The 21,792-nt window shown below is 42.4% G+C and overlaps 1 protein-coding gene across 3 annotated transcripts in view; it reads right to left on the reverse strand.

Annotated features, from left to right (window-relative positions):
* The window catches only part of MIPOL1 (mirror-image polydactyly 1), a 381,387-nt gene that overhangs the window by 223,944 nt on the left and 135,651 nt on the right, over nt 1–21,792 (reverse strand). The gene's annotated exons all lie outside the window — the stretch shown is intronic.

The raw sequence follows: 21,792 nt of genomic DNA on the forward strand, positions 1-21,792 counted from the left end.
CCACTTCCTAAGTAAAAGCAATAGCGGGACTGAAGAGGAGCACGGTCTGCCCCTTAAAAAAAACAAAACTAAAAATCATCTATAAATATTAAAAGGGGTTGGTGGTTTAGAAAATGTATTTTCAATTAGGGAATACGGAGTAAAAAACAAATTTATAGTCAGATCTGAGAGTGACTTCTCTCTAGGACAGGGGTAGGTAACCTCAGGCTCGTAGGCAATTTACGGCCCTCGATAACCTTTTCTTCGGGCCCCGGAGAGATTCCCAGGGACCACAGTGCTTAAGCCGGCAGCTTTCTTTGACAGCCACCAGCCCATTAATTTCTTGCTCTGTGATCATGCACACGCAATGTTCATGTCACGCTCTTGGTCCGGCTGTAGAAGGTCGCTGCGCTTGGCTTTGCAGACACCTTCTTGATCCTTTCATCTCTGTAGTGTAGAGGTATCCTTCTCTCGCTAGGAAGAGAATCGCCAGTGATAGAACTATTTTCCCCTGCTCTGGCCTGGAGTACTAGCAGTTGGCTAGTTTCTTCTTGGAGTTTCTTGGTGGATTATTGTCGTTTTCTCTCTGGTGCCTTCTCAAGCTAAGAGTATCCCCTTGTCTGTTTTCCTTGTTTGTCTTTAGTTGCAGTGGGGGCTAATTAGTACTCACCCCTTCCCCTCCATACCTAGGGCCTAGCTCTTGGGGCAGTTAGGGATTAGGTATCCTGCTTGGCGACAGGTGCAGAACCTATTTAGGGACAGTAGGGGAGTCAGGGTGTTGTAAGATCTGCCAAGGGGTCTCCACTCTCCCTTTCCCTAGTTGTCGGGCTTCCCCCTTTTCCCATCACAGTAAACTTGGTCCTCTCCTCACCTAGCGTGGCAGTTCACTACTGAATGCTGAGGCGCATGCAGTGAAAAATTATATCCTGACACCAATGCCAGCATCAGGACGTATCTTGTGGGTGGAATCCGTGCATGATTTGTACGGCCCCCGAAGTATGATATAAATATCCAAAAGGCCCTTGGCAGAAAAAAGGTTCCCCACCCCTGATCTAGAAGACCCAAAGTGACCATGCATTTAAAGGAATTGTCGACTATTTTTATATTAGTGGCGTATCCTTGGGATAGGTCATTAATATCAGATTAGTGGCAGTGCGACACCTGACACTCCCACTGATCATCTGTCGGCCGGATGTGATCAGTTGTGGAGCTGCACAGCACAGCGCCGTCAACTGTATAGTGGTCGCGGCCCGGTACTAAACATCCGCCACCTATTTGAATGAATAGGGTTGGATACCCTGTCAGTACCCTGCTGTGGCCACTATACAGCTGATCGAGCTGTGCTGTTCCACTCCGCAAAAGGTCACATCTGACCAACAATGGCACCGGAAGCAGCTGATCGGTGGGGACCACCAATATAAAAGTAGTGGACAACTCCTTTAAATGCATGGTCACTTTGGGGTCTTCTAGAGAGTAGCTGATCAGCAGGGGTGTGGAGTGTTGCATCCTCATCAATCCGATATTGATGACCTATGCTAAAAATAGTTCATCAATATAAAAGTAGTGGACAATTCCTTTAAAGGGGTTTCCTCGTGATTATAAATGGGTAAAATTGCAAAGTGTTTGCAAAACAAAAAAATAAAACAAAAAAACAAGCGACTTTTGAATTTATCTCTTTTCAAAAAATCTTGCTTTCTAGAACAGAGGGATTTTTAATTTTATATCTTACTGCCTAGGTCACTTCTGCAGTCTGAGATGGTCGGTTTCTTAAGCAAGGATATCAGTGCTCGCAAACTCTTTGCTATAGACCTTGCAGCCACTGCTCTGAAGCTGACCGGATCGCAGAATCGGGTTAGCTTCTGTGCCACTCTGCTGCTCCCAAAGCTGCCTCTGCTTACAGCAATGAAGGGTACACAATGCAAAATAGTGGCATCAGGAGCAACCTACCCCCTGGAATATCAATAGCCGAGTGGCAGAGGATCAGTGCTTTGCTCAAGACAAAACATTGGGCAAACCCATTAAAATTAGAATTTTATGTGTACAGTTCTAGCTCATTTTAAAGTCATATTATGCGGCCATTCTAACAGATTTTCAAAGAAAACACACCAGCCTCATAGCTCCCAACTGTCCCGGATTCAGCAGGACTGTCCTGATTTGAGGGCTTTGTCCCACTGTCCCAGCACATCAGGGCTTTGTACTCTCACTCTCTTCACCAGCTCAGTAGCTACTCCTCCCCACATGGATGAAGATAGGAGAATTTGGTAATCTTGAGCTCTTTTCCAGGCAGTGACCCCAGAAGCAGATCATGCAGGTACATAGAGATACACTGCTATGTACAGATGTATCTCTATGTCCCTGTATTCTACAGGTGAAGAAAAAGTCAGATTTTTGTTTCTATAAAACTATTAAAAAATAATAAACAAATTACAAAAATGTAATTTTCTTTTGTGTGAGTCTCCCTGGGACTTGAACCTACAAACTCTATAACTGCAGTCAACAGCTAAAACTCTGAGCCCCAGGCTCCAGTGATGCCACTGGAAGTATTTGGTATGCTTGAGCTGCATTACAGTCACCAAACCCACAAGCATATGATACTGCTACATAGAGATACATCTGTACATAGCAGTGTATTTCTATGTCCCTGTATTCTAGAGCGAGAATAAAAGATTTATTTTTTCTTCCTATAAAATTACTAAACAATAATGAAAAACAATTACAATAATTTCCTTTTTAATGTGCTTTTTTAAATAAACATCACAAATCAACAAATAACAGACATATTTGGTGTCTCTGTAATCGTAATGACCCGCACAAAACAGCGATCAGATTATTTATGGTGATCGGTAAATGGTGTAAAAAATGGTGTGACTGATTTCTTTCTCTATTACACCCATAAAAAATGTAATAAAAATGTAACGCTGATGCCGTGTTCACATGCCTCGTAAACGCTGCGTTTTTTCTACTGTTTTTCTCAGCACGTTTTCAGCAGGTGTCCGCACCACATAACGCAGTAACAATGTTCTCTGATTTGTGTGTTTGCTGCTTTTATTTTATGCGTTTTCCCTCTTTTTTAATGATTTTTTTGGTGCAGATGTGAATCAGCGTTTTAATATTTTTTTAATATTACAGAAATGCTTTGATTCTGCGTTTAAAAATGTAATGGCGTTTATTTTTTACATGCGATTTTTCAGGCTTCACATAGAAGCTTATAGAGAAAAAAACACCAAAACTGCACAGTTCAGCAGCGTCTTTAGACACACTGAGGGCGGAGATTTTATTAAATCATGTCCACTTTTTTTTTAGGCAGTGTTCACATGCATAAATGCTGTGGGTTTGATTTTTTGCACAGAAATTTTGTTGCGTTTAATTGTGCCTAAAAAAAAGCGCATGTAAAAAACTGCAGTTACTTTATTCAGTGCAGAATCAAAGCTTTTCTGTACTACAAAAAAAACAAAAAACGAAACATGGCTTCATAGTTGCACCAGAAACAGGGCATGTGCTGAATGTCCCCCACTGACAGCGCCCCTCTGGTATCTCCTCCTGCCAGGGTAGAAATAGTAATTTGGCATGGCCAAAATTTGCCACATGACCTAAGTTCAGCGCATAATTTGACCCCCTTTCTGTTCTTCAAAACTTGGGAGGTATGTAGCCTCATCAAGACTAAGGGTATGTGCAGACTATCTTGAGCCGGTTGCGGCCCTGAGGCTGCGGAGAAGCCGCCTCCGGCTTCCGCTCATCATGCAAATGAGTGGCGGACGCTTTTTCTCACAAGCGGGCTTTCCCTATAGAAGTTAGGTCTGTGGGGAAAGCCCACATGCGGACCCGCAGGAGGAAATAGACATGCTGTGGTCTGGAAAGACGCGCCACATGTCTGTTTCCGCGGGTGTGCCACAGACGCATAGTGGGCATGGGATTTATATAAATCTCATCCACTATGCTGTAACATCTGGTCACTGCGGATTGCACGCAGCACACTTGCGCTGTGTCCAATCCACAGCGAACACTGATCGTGTGCACATACCCTAAGAGATGTAGTTAATAATGTAAGCAGAATGCATTGTGAAATGTGGCAAGAGATCCACTTTAACCACTTCCCAGCATATGATGTGCAATTAGCTTTTATTATTATAATCTTTGATGCGGGCTCAGGAGCTGAGCCTGCATCTTTCCCGGCAGATGATGTCTGTGTTAGTCAGCTAACATCAAGCCCTAACAGCCGCGGTTGGATGGGGCCGTCCTTCGCCCACTGCTGATAACCTGTTAAATGACACTGTCAACTTCTGACAGCGGCATTTAGAGTGCACAGCCTGAGGGCACACCATTTTAAGTGCACAATCCATCCAACCCCCACTAGAGACAAGAATATGGGACACCCATGAGTTGCCATGACTGCCAAGGGTTTGCTGAAGACTTTGTGCCCGGTATGACGGTCCTCCTATGAGAACTAGCTTCTAACTGGTGTTCACAGGCCAACACTATTTTTTCTATATACTGCAATACTCTGGCACACATTGTGTTTTTGCCGAGCTTTTTCATTGCAGATTCGGCACAAAACCTGAAGGGTTTCCTTATGCCAGCAAAGTGAATGAGAATCCTGAAGTCTCATGCACACGCTGGTAATTTGCTTTTTAAACCAAGTAAATTTTTATTCATTTTATAACAGTTGCACATATACAAATAACATTCTCAACCAAGGTGTTTAACCCCCTCCCCCATACCCTGAAACCCCCCCCCAACATATGTTATTCAGAATACCATATCGTAGGTATATGTCCACAGAAAACAGAATAAATCAGGCCGATCAAGACCAGCCAGGTCGAAAGGCACAGAGCCACTTGGCATTTGTTAAAGCAATGTGTAGTGATTCCATAACAACTGGTACACAACTAACAAGACCCTATGGAGGCTGATAACTGGTTGTCTCCAAGCCAGGGACCCCACAGTTTATCAAAATATTTACTTCTATCCCTGTTGAGGTATACCCCTTTTTCCAAAGATATAAGGGACTCAACTTGCGCAATAAACTCTCTGCCTGACGGGGGAGTTGCAGAAATCCAGATTTTAGCAATCAGTTTTCTAGCCATGTATAGTAATCACGCTATAGTTTCTCGGTTTCAACAGTACTCCGCTTGTCTACATATCCCAGTATGCAGGTCAGAGGGTTACTAGTCACCACACACCCATAGGCTGACTCTATATACACTCCCCGACAGAAGTTATGTCGCTTATGACTCTAATAGCACCACAACTTCATTCACCAATGTTATGCAACATATATTTGTATTTTAAGATAATTATTTGTTTGGATATCACATTACTTTCTGTGGGCGACAAAACTTTTGTCTTGCCAAAATCTGACCATTCTGTGTTCGTTAAATGATCAATATTTCAGCACTGATGCCAATTTATTTTCTTAACCTAAACCAAATTTGGGAGGGGTTCAGCTTTCAAAAGAGTAATTTATAAAACCAATGGATGAATTTAACGTCAGGTTATAAGGTTTTATTTACATAACATGGATAAGCGACATAACTTCTGTCAGGGAGTATAGCCCAAAACTGCCCCCCATTATCTGTGTAAACGCGGGCATGACCATAACATATGCAATATCCCGGCTTCCTGTTGGGCGCATCTCAGGCATCTAGAATCAGTTCTAAGACTCATTTTAATCATCATTTTAGGTGATCTGTACACTCCGTGAGTGACATGGAGCTGTGAGAGTCGTTTGGGCTCACTAAGCGAAAGACTGGGTATGTATTCCAGCACCGAAGCCCACTCATCAACTGTGATAATACCAATATCCGTCTCCCATTTCCGTTTAACCAACAGTGGGAAGTTCTTAAGGAAGACAAAGAGAAGGTCATTGTAGACACTGGATATTACCCCCTTCGTGGCTCCATCTGAGCAAATAGTGTCCAATACCACATCTCTCTTGAGTTTTAACATCTTTCACTTTACATTGGGCTCTATAGGCGCGTTTGAGCTGACCGTATTGGTAGAAGCAACTATCAGGTAGATGGAACTCTTTTTGCAGATTGTCAAAGGATTTAAGCCCCTCATTGCTGATCACTTGGTGAACGTACTGTATACCCATATTCTTCCAGTTCCCGAACTCAGTTAGTTTGGCAAATTCTAAAAGTCATTACTCCAAATAGGTGTGTACATTGATAAGCGTTCGGCCTCTCTTATTTTTTTTTACTTTAAAACAAACCTTCAAAATTAAGTCCAATGTAGGGTATACCGAGAGACCCCCAAACCTCCCTGCCTCCAAGCTTTTCACAAGGGCCCCTGTTTTGAATAATTTTGCAGATCCAACTGCCTGTGTCATTTTCTTTCCATCCCTTCATATGTTGGCAGATTTGGTGCAGATTTAAATCTGCCCCAGGTTAATTTTTTCAGAGTTTTTGATGCAGATTTCTCCCGACCTAATGAGTGGGAAAAAATCTGCAACAAAAACACAAGAATAAGCAGAAAAAAATCAGCTACGTTTTTCCTGCCAAGAGATACAGAAATACTTAACGTGTGCACATACCCGAGAGACTAAAAATTACAGTAAAAATAATTAAAAAAAAATATGAAAAAAGTACAAAGTTGAAATCAACTCCTTCCCCCCCCATTAAAATAAAATAATAATAAAAAAAAACATGTGTGGTATCGCAGTGTCTGTAAAGGTCCCATCAAGGTATAAAAAGAATTAACTGAATTGGAAAAACATGGTAAAAAAAAATAAAAGTCAAAAAGCCAGAAATTGCCGTGTTTCAGCTGCTGCAACACCAAAACAAGATGCAATAAATAGTCAAAACACTATATTCCCCCCAAAATTGTATCAACAAAAACATCAGCATATGATGCAAAAAACAAGAGCCCACACAGCTCCATCTACCAAAAGATGAAAATGTTATGGGTCTCTGAAAATGGCAAAGGAGGGAATATTTTATTTTTTATTTATTTTTATTTTTTTTACAGATTTTAGAATTTTTTCTTTTCAGACTTAAAAAAAGCCATGCACTTAAAAAACAATAGTGTAATTGCTCTCTTTTTATCCCCCCCCCCCCACTTTAGAGTACATTGCATGGTAAAATGGATGGGGTCATTCAAAAGTACAACTCTTTCTGCAATAAACAAGCCCTTATACGACTATATAGATGGAAAATGTAAAAAAAAGGAATAAAATGACAAAACAGCAATATGGGTCGTCACCGGACCTTCCCAGAACAGCGGAGCAGAGCTTCTAATAAGTTGCTATTACAGGTGTTATATAGGAGGAAATGCCATTGAACCATTTACATTTATCCTCTAGTCAACACCTTGATTAGTTAAATGCATTAAATGCATCTAAGGATTAGCACGTGAAATCCTACCCGCTGCTCCTGAACGTCTTGACGTCAGAACATAAGATGCATTGGTGTCACTGCCAACCCAAACCTAACTTCTGAATCAGATCCAAAGTGTAAAGATATAATCTACATAATATAGAAAGAGCACATGTAGGTTTAGTTAAAGGGGTATGCTCTTCTCAAAATGGCATATCTATCATTGTCCAAGCTGAAGAACACAACTGTGATGGCTGCAGACAATCAGCCGTCGCTGATTGGTTGCAGCGGTCATCGGACATGAGATCGGAAGGGTGGCGCTGGCCCTGTTAGTGTGGGTCCCACCTTTGGGATCCCTGTAGTTCCCAGGGACGAAGCGGTAGCAGCATATTAAGCAGTCTATATAGTTAGGCTGGGTTTACACTGTTAAGCAGCTGGTTTACTAGCCTGATAAGACAGGTCAACTGCACTTTCATGTGCACAGAACAATTGTTAACATGATCGTTCTGTGTTCATAGAATATCACCGTGGGGAATAAACAAGTTAGAAAAAGGAGAAATCCACTAAGGCTAAATAGAGCTGTAAGGGGCGCAATAAATGACAAAAAGAAAATTTTTAGAGAATTAGAGTTTTTAGGGAATTACAGCAAGAGGGTGGTGACGAGGAATTAATTAATTATAGAAAGAAAAATAAATGGGTAAAAACATATCAAGGCAGCAAAGATTGAGACTAAAAAATCTTATTGCCAAAAAAAAATAAAAATAATCCAAAAATTTTCTTCACTTACATAAACAGTGAAAAACTAAAAAATGATAGCTTTGGCCCCCTCAAAAATAGTCTGTGTGAAATGGTGGTGGAGGATGAGGGCAAGGCCAACCTATTAAATGGCTTCTTTTCTACAGTATTTACAAAAGAGAATCCCATGACAGATGACACAATCAGGGAGACTGGAAATTCGTTATCTGCTTACCCCAGCAGGAAGTATAGCGTTGCCTCAAAATCACAAAAATGGGCAAATCACCAGGCCCAGATGGCACACACTCCCGAGTACTGCAGGAATAAAGTTTTGTGATAGACAGACCGTTATTTCTAATATTTAAGGATTCCATTGGCTCAATGACTGGAAGCAAAGGGTGGTTATTAATAAAACACACACTCTGATTAGGTTACCTGTAATGGTGGGGTGCCACGGGGGTCATTATTGGTACCTCTTCTTTTAAACATAGTTATTAAAGACTTTGTGAAGGGCATACAAAGTAGAAGTTCAATATTTGCAGATGATACCAATCTCTGCAGGATAATCAACACTGAGGGGACTTAATTTTACAAAGGACCTGGCAAATGTGGTGCATATATTCAAAAAGGGAAAAATATCTGAACCTGCAAATTATAGGCTGGTAAGTTTAACTTCTACTGTGAAGAAAATCCTTGAGGGTTTTCTAAGATATGCTATCCTTGAGTATCTCAATAAGAATGACCTCATGACCCAGCATCAACATAGTTTATGAAGAATCAATCCTGTCAGATAAATCTGATAAATTTCTACGAGGCTTTAAGTTCTAAGGCATTCGATATGATACCACCTAAAAAGTTGGTACATAAAATAAGAACAATAGTACAATGAGAAAATATGTGTAATTGGGTTAACAATTGGCTCAGTAATAGGAAACAAAGGGTGATTAGGGTAACCCAATCAGAGTGTTGTTTATTACCAAAGTGGGGTACCATGGGGGTCAGTATTGGGCCCTCTTCTTTTTAACATATTCATTAATGACTTTGTGAAGGGCATACAGAGTAGTAGTTCAATATTTGCAGATGATACTAATCTCTGCAGGATAATAAACAAAGAAGGGGATAATTTAATTTTACAAAGGGATTTATGCCAGCTGGAGGCTTGGGGGAGAAATGGAAATTGAAATTTAACGTAGATAAATGTAAGGTCATGCACTTGGGCAGAGGAAATAAAATGCATAACTATGTACTAAAAATCGTAAAGCACTTGGTAAAATTGTCACTGAAAAAGACTTGGATATATGAGTGTACAGCAAACTCCACTTTAACGATCAGTGTCAGGTAGCTGCTACCACAGCAAATAAAATAATGGGATGCACTAAAAGAAGCATAGATGCTCATGACAAGAACATAGTTTTGCCTCTATACGAGTCACTAGTGCGACTACACTTAGAATACTGTGTACAGTTCTGGTCTCCGGTGTATAAGAAAGACATAGCTGAACTAGAGCGAATGCAGAGAAGAGCGATCATGGTTATTAAGGGAATGGGTTTACTCCAGTACCAAGACAGGTTATCAAACTTACAGGTTATCAAACAAAAGTTATTCAGTTTGCAAAAACTAAGGCTTAGGGGTGATCTTACCACAAGATTCAAATATATGAGGGGACATTACAGAGATTAATGATCTTTTTACACGTAGGACTACAACGATGACAAAGGGCTTCCTTTATGTCTAGAGAAAAAAAAGTTTCTCCATCACAGATGGTGATTCTTTACTGTAAGAGCAGTGAGAATACGGAACGCTCTGCCACATGATGCAATGGTTGATTCACTACAAAAGTACAAGGAGGCCTTTTTTGGAAGACCTAATATTACAGGTTATGGGTACTAGATTCTGTGATGGGACGTTGATTGCTGTATGTGAAGGTGGGAAGGATTTTTTCCCTAATATGGGGCAATCAGTATCTGCCTCTTGTTTTTTTTTGCCTTTTTCTGGATCAACATCTTAGACTATAGCTTGAACACAATGGACTTGTGTCTTCTTCTAACCTGAAAACTATGAAACTTGGACTGTCTTGGTCTAGCAACACAACATAATTTGTTCAGGTAAGAATGCTTGCTTTTCAGCACACAATAACAAAAAGCTTAAATTGCAACTATACTTTTAGACAACTTGATCTCATATGGTACGCTGCAATGAATTACTGAGTGAGGGGTGGTCTTTGTCCCTCTGCTTCTGCTCTCTTTTCTGTCCAACTGCATACATGCATAACAGAGGTGGGATTTCAGTTGGACAATGGCTGGAGAAAGGCATGATGGTAAGTGAAGGAAGTGCCAGCACCTATAGTGCCGGCAGAATACAGATGAAAGGTAACTTCCTACTGAAAATGAGCAGATAGCAACTTACATAGGGACAGTTCCTAGACATATCAGACTGGTATATGCACCAAAATCAGGTATAACTTTTTGTGGGGAATAAGGACAGCAAGAATTAAAGTATTTATTTTTTGGGGAATATGCTTTGTGTGTCCATTTTACATCTTTTTTTGAATAAATATACTTGTCAGTGAATTGAAACATTGTGGCATATTTATTATGCTAAATGCGCCAGAATTCTGGTATAATTTGTGCCAATTCCTGCAATAAAAAAACCTGTCTTTAATGGACTTTCACCTTGTTTATTATGTGTTTTAGACAATTTTTACTACTTGTCCAATGGGGCATGACCTAGCGGAAAAGAACTGTGGTTTAACAGCAAAAAGCGCGGTCTAATGTGAGATACCATGTGCCAAAAAATGCACCAAAATTTGGTATAAATTTCTGGTGTAAAGTAAGTCAACTAATAGGTTGTGAAAATGTAGACAATCATAAAATACACCATAGTTATCAAACAGCGTGAACGACTTTAACCGTCCATGGACATCCCCCACTAACTTGTGTAATTGAGAAATCCCCTATTCATATACCAGGTGTGAGTTTTCGAATGCATACAGTAAAAACTCCATAGCTGGCTATTGGCACAGCGTGTGGAAGGGGAAGAACAATAGGGTGTTGATGTGCCATAACGGGCATTACGCAAGAAGAGGCTGCTTATAGCCTTCTTGTCCAAATCACATGCACCTGTGAACAAAGCGTATAAGGTCTACCGGCTCCAGTGAGTGATATTCTAGAAGCGTATGACAAGAAAAATTCCCATTTGGTTCACTTTACGCCTTTTGCCTCCTTAAGGATTTGTTAATACATTGCTAAATTGTCAACAAAGAAGAGATGAAGATCTACAAGTTGACTTTAAGCGACTTAAAATTAGTTCTCGTGACTTCTATTTCATTGTTAGATGTAATAATAACAAGGCTTGAGACTATGGAAACAGTCAGTAGGCCTGGAGACCACCAGGTAAACTAAAGGTGGCCATACACAATATATAGCAGTAGGTTGATGGTTGAGCAATCATTGAATAAATGACCATTTAGTGATCAATTTTTAGGCAAACTAAACTGAGCCATACACAATTTATTCTGCTTGGTTCGTCGTAGACGCTAGGATGACGTGACACCGGGAGAAGAGCGAAAGATCTTTCTGGAAATTTTTTTTCATAGGAACGATTGTTTGTGGACCAGTGAAAATAAAAATCAAATGTAGTCAACTTTCTTACAGATGTTGACGATGTATCTCTGGTCGGCTAAAACGACTGACCACTGTCCGATAGGGTTGAAAATGTCCACTTACATCTACACTAATCTAACGTGTATTGGCATCTATAGAGTAGACAAGGTCAACATTTTGCTCTTTTAAAGCCACTGGACAGCAGCCTGAGTATTTGGGTTCATGCAAATGGCCGTAGATTTTCTCATCCGAGAGATTCGGGCTGATAATGCAAATGACTCTCTGATCAGAGTTTGATCTGTAAAGCTTTGTCGGAAAGCTCTCGGACTGATAATACAGCCGTGTACATGAGCCCTTAGAGGAAATGACAGGTAAACGCAATGGTGCCTATTCATCTGTCTTTCAACAGGACAATAAAGACTAGTGTAAGAGAGACAGAGGAAGCCCTCTCCGACAGTCCACAGAACTAAGATATGTTCTCTTGGAAACTATCCTGTCTATAAGACAGAACAGCAGCAGGGAAGAGAATAGGTCCTCACAATAAAAGAAATTCCAGGGACCATGCACAAACCCATATTCTAAGGGCAAGCCAAAGGGGAAAAAAGATCATCTCACTACGATAGGGGGAAACCAGGCTAATCTCCAGAGCAGGTTTAGAAGAACATCATAAACTTGTGTGCAAATACATTATTAAAAAGACCAGGTTAAAAGTCTACTCAAGTGGTCTCTATTAGTGTTGAGCGAATTTGTTCAGCATTTCAAATTCGTGCTCATGTTTGGGGTTCCGTCTTGTTCGCGCCAAAAAATCGGCTGAGCCCATGAACATCCCTGATTTGCCACACTGTCACACAGATAACCTGCGTGACAGTGTGGCAAATCAGGGATGTTCATGGGCGCAGCCGATTTTTTGGTGCGAACAAGACGGAACCCCGAACACGAATTTGAAATGCCAAACAAATTCGCTCAACACTAGCCTCTATAGTGGTTTGACCAGAAGTGATGGTCTTGAGAAGTCAAAGAACAAAAAAAAGGGTTTCTATAGGGCAAAGAGGAAATGCCCCACATAAAGGTAACTTTGTTAAACGGTTATTTGCATGGGTTTTATTGTACCCGAATATCAAATGAAAGTATTCAGGTACGAACAAGGTGAACTTCTATCTGCAGAGAACTTCATGTTCAACTTTCTTCAAAAAAGTCAAAAATGAAATAAAAAAAAAATCAAATCTATCAAAGTATTGTTGGGTTTGTTACTGAATCAGGTAACAAAAGGAAGCTAGTTTTGGTCTTGGATATTGCTATCAGCTACTTGGCCTCCGAGAGGCTACACCATGTCAGATGGCACATGCAGAAGAGATAAGGGCATACCTAGCAGCTAATCTCAAGGTGGGGCATTTTATGACTCCTGCTGATGTTTCCACACACCCTGAGCGATAACCCACAAACCCGTATGAGAAAGATTCAGAAGTTGAAAGCCATTAGAGACGGAGAATGAGTAAGGACATAAAACAATAGCCTCCTGTTATTCCTGTGTGTTACGTTATTAGTATTGGAACGGGCTGCAGGCAGTGATGGCTTCTGGTCATGTCAGGGTTGGTATAATAAAAGAATAGCTCTCTGTAAAATAAAAATGTACAAAGGGTCGGTGTAATTCTGTCAGCCAAGTAAAGCATTCAGTGAGTGATTGGAGTTTCATTCCTAGTAAGGAAGACAACGGATATGTGGTAAGACCTACAGTAGGGAACACGTGTATCCCGTGTCTGTGGTCATGCTCGTGTCAAGTAATAGTATCGGCATGCAATCAAGCACGTATGTTATTCTACTGGTTTATAGAGGAGGAGAAGGTATATAACATGAGGAACCTGGTGACCAATGATGGGGGGAGTTCTTGTAAATGAAGGCGATGAGCCGGAAGTGAGGTCCCAAATAATGATGTCACACTTGTGTTTCATGATATGGTCTTACCACTAGTCACAACTCAGGCACAAGATATAGACGAAGGGGGCACGATGTGTGCCGCGGGGCACATAGCATGCAATCATGTGCGGGGTAACACATCATATTGAACAGAAAGAAGCCAGGACGCCTTATATCATGAAAGTGGGATCTCTTTTATTGTGCAATCCACGCAAAAAGTTTCTGCTTACACCAGACATTCATCAGACAGATCAAAGCACTATATAGGAGGAGAGATATGGACCGCTGGTAGGTCTGGCGGTGTTGGTTTTTGGAGTGCCATGGATCTTACACATTACATGTGCCATATTGGAGACTCCTCTCATTTAGGCACCACAGAGAGGAAGAGATAAAGCAGCTGCACAAAAGTGAGTCCATCTATTGTAGTTCATGGGAATTGCAAAACTACAAACCCACACGGCAACCTCAATTGCATACCATGGAGCAGGGGACCTGCTTTCTCCCAATAAGCAGAAGTCCCAAAGGTTGGTTTTCCACCTTGCAGACACATACGGCACATACTGTCAGTTTATAATAAAGATCAGATTGGAATACAGCTTTAATTTTAATGCAAGGAATGGAACAATCTAACAGTTCGGTGCACCCATGATATAGTTTTAATCTTACATCAATATCACTGCAAAGTCCCTGGCAGCTCAGCTCTGCCTCCTCTTCAACTCCTGAACCAGCTCCTCTGGTCGTTCCCTTGCCAGGGACTTTGCAGTGATGTAGAATTGTAGTTCTAATGATAATTCATATAGGAAAAAAGACTCATTGTTTCTACATAGAACTTAGAAGGATTCAGCTAGTCTATTTTGAATCGTGATGTCATAGACCAAATGGAAAAGAGAAGAATTATCTGGGTAGAAAGGCAAAATGAGCAATTGTAAGTACACAGTGTTATATAATATGATGACTGCAATACATTAAGAGAATTAAAACTTTAATGGGAGGAGGAGTGCTTCTTTAAACCGAGTTTCTCCTCCAATTGGTGCTAACCTATTGATTCTGGAACAGTTTTTCTTCTGTTCCAAAATTATACCCCCAGTATTAATGATGTAATTTTACCCTTCAACCAAATAGGTGTATGCCAACTAACTCCTCTGTGGGCATGGTCATGTTTTGATTGGCCAGTGTTGGAGGACAAAAAGCAAACACCCACAGTGAAGTTCTGAGGACTACATCCAGTTGGTTGAAGGGAAAATTTGCATCGTTATTACCGGGGTTATAACTTTGGAACAGAGGGGCGTAAAAGAAAAAGAAAAACGGTTCCAGAATCAGTTGAACAGCGGCAAGTGGAAGAGGTGCTCAGTTTTAATTAAAAAAAAAATAATCAGTGAACAGACCCCTTTAAGTGATGGAAAGGAACGGAAAATCAACAAATGTGCATGGGGGACACCAGACTAATCCCTGACAAGACGATGTTTTGGAAGAAAAGATCAGGCATGTTGAATTACAACACCCAACTTTTTTTTTTCCCCATCAAGAAAAGCCGCCAAGAGAGGTGTCTGGCATGAGCTTGCTCCTCTATTCCCATTAAAAATACATGTACGCTCAGCCGAAACGAGTGCAGAGAGCATGTGTAGGGGGAAGGCTGAACAGGCGCTCGAGTGACAGCGTAACCTTTAGACCAAGAGAATTCAGTAATGGCAGAGGTAAATTCAGACTCCATAAACAGAGGTCGTTTAGGGGCTTATTTTATAGGTAACTGTTGGATCATAGGGAAATATGCTTTAAAAATTCTAACTTCTGTTTCCTTTATTAAGGAGGAGGAAATAAAACAGAGAACGGTCATTGCACTAAGAATAGATTAATTATTGATATTAAATTGGATAGTTCACGGCCAGAATCCCACGTCGGACTGGTAGACATTCTGAGTTATTTATATAATGTTTCATGTTGGCATGGAAACCGGCATTTACTGGTTAGAAGGTTCTATCGGTGGTACAATCTGCTGTTCCTTATTAAGGTATATGTTGACCTAGCTGTCATCTTCTGATATCGACTTGCCGCTCTCCTAGATGAGGTTTTTATTGCTTCCCCGGGAGCACGGATTGTGAATACTTGCAATATTGAGGTAATCTGGTTTTGCCCCTACACTTTCTGACTGCTCGAAAGCCATATTAACATTTCTGAACCAAGGAGCAGCCATTATACAGAAATTCACATTTTTCACTATCAGTCAATCTGAAAAAAACAAGCTGGTGTCTCTCCCACGGAGGATTCTTTATGGTGATGTCACTTTAATTTGTGTCACACATCTCGTCCTTACCAATATAAAGGGGTTGTCCAGGATATACACTGCTCAAAAAAAATAAAGGGAACCCTCAAATAACACATCCTAGATCTGAATGAATGAAATATTCTCATTGAATACTTTGTTCTGTACAAAGTTGAATGTGCTGACAACAAAATCACACAAAAATCATCAATGGAAATCAAACTTATTAACCGATGGAGGCCTGGATTTGGAGTCACCCCCAAAATTAAAGTGGAAAAACACACTACAGGCTGATGCAACTTTGCTGTAATGTCCTTAAAACAAGTCAAAATGAGGCTCAGTATTGTGTGTGGCCTCCACATGCCTGTATGACCTCCCTACAACGCCTGGGCATGCTCCTGATGAGGCTGTAGTATTGTGTGTGGCCTCCACGTGCCTGTATGACCTCCCTACAACGCCTGGGCATGCTCCTGATGAGGCTGTAGTATTGTGTGTGGCCTCCACGTGCCTGTATGACCTCCCTACAACGCCTGGGCATGCTCCTGATGAGGTTGCGGATGGTCTCCTGTGGGATCTCCTCCCAGACCTGGACTAAAGCATCCGCCAACTCCTGGACAGTCTGTGGTGCAACGTGACGTTGGTGGATGGAGCGAGACATGATGTCCCAGATGCGCTCAATCGGATTCAGGTCTGGGGAACGGGCGGGCCAGTCCATAGCTTCAATGCCTTCATCTTGCAGGAACTGCTGACACACTCCAGCCACATGAGGTCTGGCATTGTCCTGCATTAGGAGGAACCCAGGGCCAACCGCACCAGCATATGGTCTCACAAGGGGTCTGAGGATCTCATCTCGGTACCTAATGGCAGTCAGGCTACCTCTGGCAAGCACATGGAGGGCTGTGCGGCCCTCCAAACAAATGCCACCCCACACCATTACTGACCCACTGCCAAACCGGTCTTGCTGAAGGATGTTGCAGGCAGCAGATCGCTCTCCACAGCGTCTCCAGACTCTGTCACGTCTGTCACATGTGCTCAGTGTGAACCTGCTTTCATCTGTGAAGAGAACAGTGGCGACTTTGCCAATCCTGGTGTTCTGTGGCAAATGCCAAGCGTCCTGCACGGTGTTGGGCTGTGAGCACAACCCCCATCTGTGGACGTCGGGCCCTCATACCACCCTCATGGAGTCGGTTTCTAACCATTTGTGCAGACACATGCACATTTGTGGCCTGCTGGAGGTCATTTTGCAGGGCTCTGGCAGTGCTCCTCCTGTTCCTCCTTGCACAAAGGCGGAGGTAGCGGTCCTGCTGCTGGGTTGTTGCCCTCCTACGGCCCCCTCCACCTCTCCTGGTGTACTGGCCTGTCTCCTGGTATCTGCTCCATGCTCTGGACACTACGCTGACAGACACAGCAAACCTTCTTGCCACAGCTCGCATTGATGTTCCATCCTGGATGAGCTGCACTACCTGAGCAACTTCTGTGGGTTGTAGACACCGCCTCATGCTACTGTACCTCTAGGGGAGAGAGCAATGGCAAAATGAAAAAGTGACCAAAACAACAGCCAAAAAGGATGAGAACAGATAAATGGTCTGTGGTCACCACCTGCAGAACCTCTCCTTTATAGGGGTATCTTGCTAATTGCCGATCATTTCTACCAGTTGTCTGTTCCATTTGCACAACAGCAGGAGAAATTGATTCACAATCAGTGTCGCTTCATAACTGGACAAGTAGATTTCACAGAAATATGATTGACTTGGAGTTACATTGTGTTGTTCAAGTTTTCCCTTTATTTTTTTTGAGCAGTGTATATATTGATTACCTATCCTATCACATCAGCGACAAACCGCCACTGATCAGCTGTTTGCAGCTCCCGCTGTGGCTGGATGTGCACCATATACAGCACAGCTCTCAACACTGTGTAGTGGCCGTACCCAGGTACTGCAGCCTAGATCCTCTTGAGGTTAATGGGAGCTAAGCAGTTACTGATGATTATCCTTTGCAGTACTGGACAAACCCCCTTGAAGACCACGTTTACATGTCAGAATTTAAACTAAGAAAAAAAATGAAAAAATGTTGTGTTGAGAGCTACTATGTAAAAAACATGTTACATTGTTTTTTTTTGTTAAAATTTCTGAAAATCTTTAATAAAAATTACAGTTAAAAAAATGTTGTGTTGAGTTGGTGCTCTCGAAGAAGAAAAAAAAAAATCACAAACACTCGAATATTGTTAATTAGAAAATCACATTCATCCTGTATATAGAATTGAAATGCCTGCTGTCATTTTACAATGACAGAAACCTAGAACATTAACAGCACAGCAGTATGTGAGCATGTGCAGTAGGAAACACCGTCCCCTCCCTTCATATACAGGAAGATGTGCCCCCCAGTGAATATTGAGATCTAATAATGAAGATACTAAGGGAGCTGATGTAAGAAGATGCTTTTGACACTGCTGTCCAACCTGTCTACCTGATCTGCTACTAGAGATATCAAGAGTACTGAGGTAAGAAGAGACTGCTCACACTGCTGTCCATCCTATCCGATCTAATAGTGGAGGGAGGTACTAGGGATGCTGAGGTAAGAAGAGGCTGCTTACACTGCTGTCCACCCTATCTGTTCTAATAGTGGAGATACCAGGGGTGCCGAGTAGTGTTGAGCGAGTATGTTCTGTTAACCCTTTCGCCGAGTATGCTCGGGCCGAGCTCCGAGTAGTTACAGCTGCTCGGTGATATGATTGAATCGCTCCCGTGTGCATGATTTGCGACTGTTTGACAGTTTTAATACATGTGAGGAATGTGTAAGAAATAGACATTCCTAACATGTAATAAAGCTGTCAAACAGTCGCAAATCATGCACACGGGAGCGATTAAACCATATCACCGAGCAGCTGTAAATACTCGGAGCTCGGCCCGAGCATACTCGGACAGAACATACTCGCTCAACACTAGTGCTGAGGTAAGGGTAAGGAGAGAATGCTCACACTGCTGTTCACCCTGTCTTATTGAATACTGTTGATCTCAGGGGTATGGAGGTAAGAAGAAGCTGTTCACACTGCTGTCCACTCTGTATCCCTAGAATCTCCAGTATAAAATCAGACAGGGTGGACAGCAATGTGAGCAACTTCTTCTTACCTCTGTATCCCTAGAATCTCCAGTATTATATCAGACAGGGGTAAGAAGAAGTCTCTCACACTGCTATCCACCCTGTATGGTTTAATATTGGAGATACCAGGGGTGTGGAGGTAAGAAAAGGCTGTCACACTGTTGTCCTCTCTGTCTTTCTGATGTAAAACTTGAGATACCACGAGTACTGGAGTACCAAGAGAATGTTCACATAGCTTAAATAGGGTTGTGTTGTAGTTCCCCTATACAGCGCCGCCCCCCTTCACTTGAATAGCGCTGTGCTGTAGTTCGTCTACTCAGCTCCGCACCCGCTTCATTTGAATAGAGCTTAGCTGAAGTTTCCCAGCAAGGCGCTGTCCCAGCTTCACTTGAATAGCGCTGTGCTATTGATTTCCTGCACAGCGCCGACCCCGCTTCATTAAATAGTGCAGTGTTGTAGTTCCCTTGCACAACGCTTTCTCTGCTTCACTTGAATAGAGCTCTGCTTTAGTTCCCCTGCACAGTGCTACCCCCACGTCACTTAAATAGCATTGTGCTATAGTTTCCCTGAACAGGGCCACCCCTGCTTCACTTAATGTGCTGTAGTTCTGTGCTGTAGTTCCCCTTCAAAGCGCCGCCCACACTTCACTTAAATACTGTTGCGCTATAATTTCAATGCACAGCGCCACCCCCGCTTCATTTAAATAGTGTTGTGCTGTAGTTACCCTGCACAGTGCCACCCCCGCTTCACCTGAACAGATCTCTGCTGTAGTTCCCCTGCACAGAGCCACCCACACTTCACTTAAATACTGTTGTGCTATAATTTCACTGTTCAGCGCCGCCCCAGCTTCATTTACATAGTGTTATACTGTATTTCCCCTGCACAGCGCCACCCCCGCTTCACTTAAATAGTGTTGTGCTATAGTTTCCTTGCACAACGCCACCCCCGCTTCACTTAAATAGCATTATGATGTAGTTCCCTTGCACAACACTGCCTCCGCTTTACTTGAATAGTGTTATACTGTAGTTCCCCTGCACTTCGCTGCCCTCCACTTCATTATAGTGTTGTGCTGTAGTTTCCCTGCACAGTGCCGCCCCGGTTTCATTAAATAGTGTTATGCTGTAGTTCCCCTGCACAGCGCCGCCCCCGCTTCACTTGAATAGTGCTGTGTTGTAGTTCCCTTGCACAGCGCCGCCCCCGCTTCACTTGAATAGTGCTGTGTTGTAGTTCCCCTGCACAGCGCCGCCTCCGCTTCACTTGAATAGTGCTGTGTTGTAGTTCCCCTGCACAGCGCCGCCCCCGCTTCACTTGAATAGTGCTGTGTTGTAGTTCCCCTGCACAGCGCCGCCCCCGCTTCACTTGAATAGTGCAGTGTTGTAGTTCCCTTGCACAACGCTGCCTCCGCTTTACTTGTACAGAGCTCTGCTGTAGTCCCTCTAAAGACTGTGTGGCTGACTGTGGCGCTGTCCACAAAAAGACTTGATTCAGCGCCGCGGCTCCTTCATTCTCACTGGGGTCCCAGTGGTCCTACCATCACTTTATGAGATGAGAATACCCTTCTAGGGTAAGGGGAAAAGAAGGGAGGGGGAAGAGAGAAGATACGGTAAATACCTTTAGGAAAAAAATAGACCTTGTCTCTTTCGGAGCGGTCAGAGCGAGTGCTGGCATACAGTTTACAGTCTTTCTAAACACGGATCTACACACCTGCCCAGAAAATTCATAAAACTTAAAAGTTGTGAAAGATAAATATATTCCGTCTACTACGAAAGGATGACTTCTGCCGGGGTCCGTGTGTGGTCAGTTTGCTTGTGCATGCTCTTTATGGCATTTATCAAGAACTACTATAATGCACGCGCTGCTTACATGGAAGCAGAATAATCAGCCGCTCTCACATTAATTATTGCTCTGGGTCATTATTGTCAGAGATGTTGACATATTCAGGTATCAGTCTGTCATTATATGCAGGGGTCACATACATGTATTCCCAGGGAGCAGAAACCGCCCAATAATAAAGCTGTTTTAGACACAGTCAAGTAATAACGTCAAGCATCTGACAGATCTAGGAAAGCATTATGTGTTTGCTTTTACCACGGTCAAGTAAGCAAGACAACCCGTTATGACATCAGAGACTCCTGGAAGCATTGTTTCCTGGCCTGTGAAACTGTCTATATTTCCACAAAATGTATTGCTAAGCTGTACTTTACACTTCATCTACATTATCTCCGCCATGCATATACAGACAATGGTCTGGGAAGCCACTACCCCACCAGGACCAGGATGTTTGCATGGGGTTTAACGGTGAAAAATTAAAAATTGTGGTTACTAAAAAGACAGGGTGCGCTCGAAGACGTGCAAATTTTAAAAAAAAAGTAAAAATTCAAAATTACCTTTTTTTTTTTTTTTTTTTAAAAATCAGCAGCCAAAATTTCAACAATAAAAGGTAGCTGTCATGGGTGCATCAGGTTTGACAGACAGTCATTCTGAATCCGGTTGTAGAAGGTCACTGCGCTTTGCCTTGTAGACATCTTCTTGATCCTTTCATCATCTCTCCCTCTCTAGGACCCAGAGGTGATCTTCACCTTCTGCTGCTAATTAACACACCCTTGCTGGATCTTTAAATACACTCAGTTTCTCCAGAGAGTTGCTGGTGAGTAAATTCCTCTGTTCAGGTCTGGAATTCCTTTGTGGATTGTAGTTGTGATCTCTCTGGTGTCTTCTCAAAGCTAAGTGTATCCCCTTGTCTGTTTCCCTGGTTTGTCTTTAGTAGCAGTGTGGCTGACTAGTGCTCACCCCCCCCCCCACCTAGTGACCAGATCTAGGGTCAGCCAGGGCTAAGGCATCCTGCTCAACGATAGGTGCGGAACCTATTTAGGGACGATAGGGGAGTCAG

Source organism: Phyllobates terribilis, unplaced genomic scaffold, assembly GCF_046119375.1.
Source record: "Phyllobates terribilis strain yellow unplaced genomic scaffold, ASM4611937v1 Scaffold_7__3_contigs__length_470593459, whole genome shotgun sequence".
In the NCBI taxonomy this organism is placed as follows: domain Eukaryota; kingdom Metazoa; phylum Chordata; class Amphibia; order Anura; family Dendrobatidae; genus Phyllobates; species Phyllobates terribilis.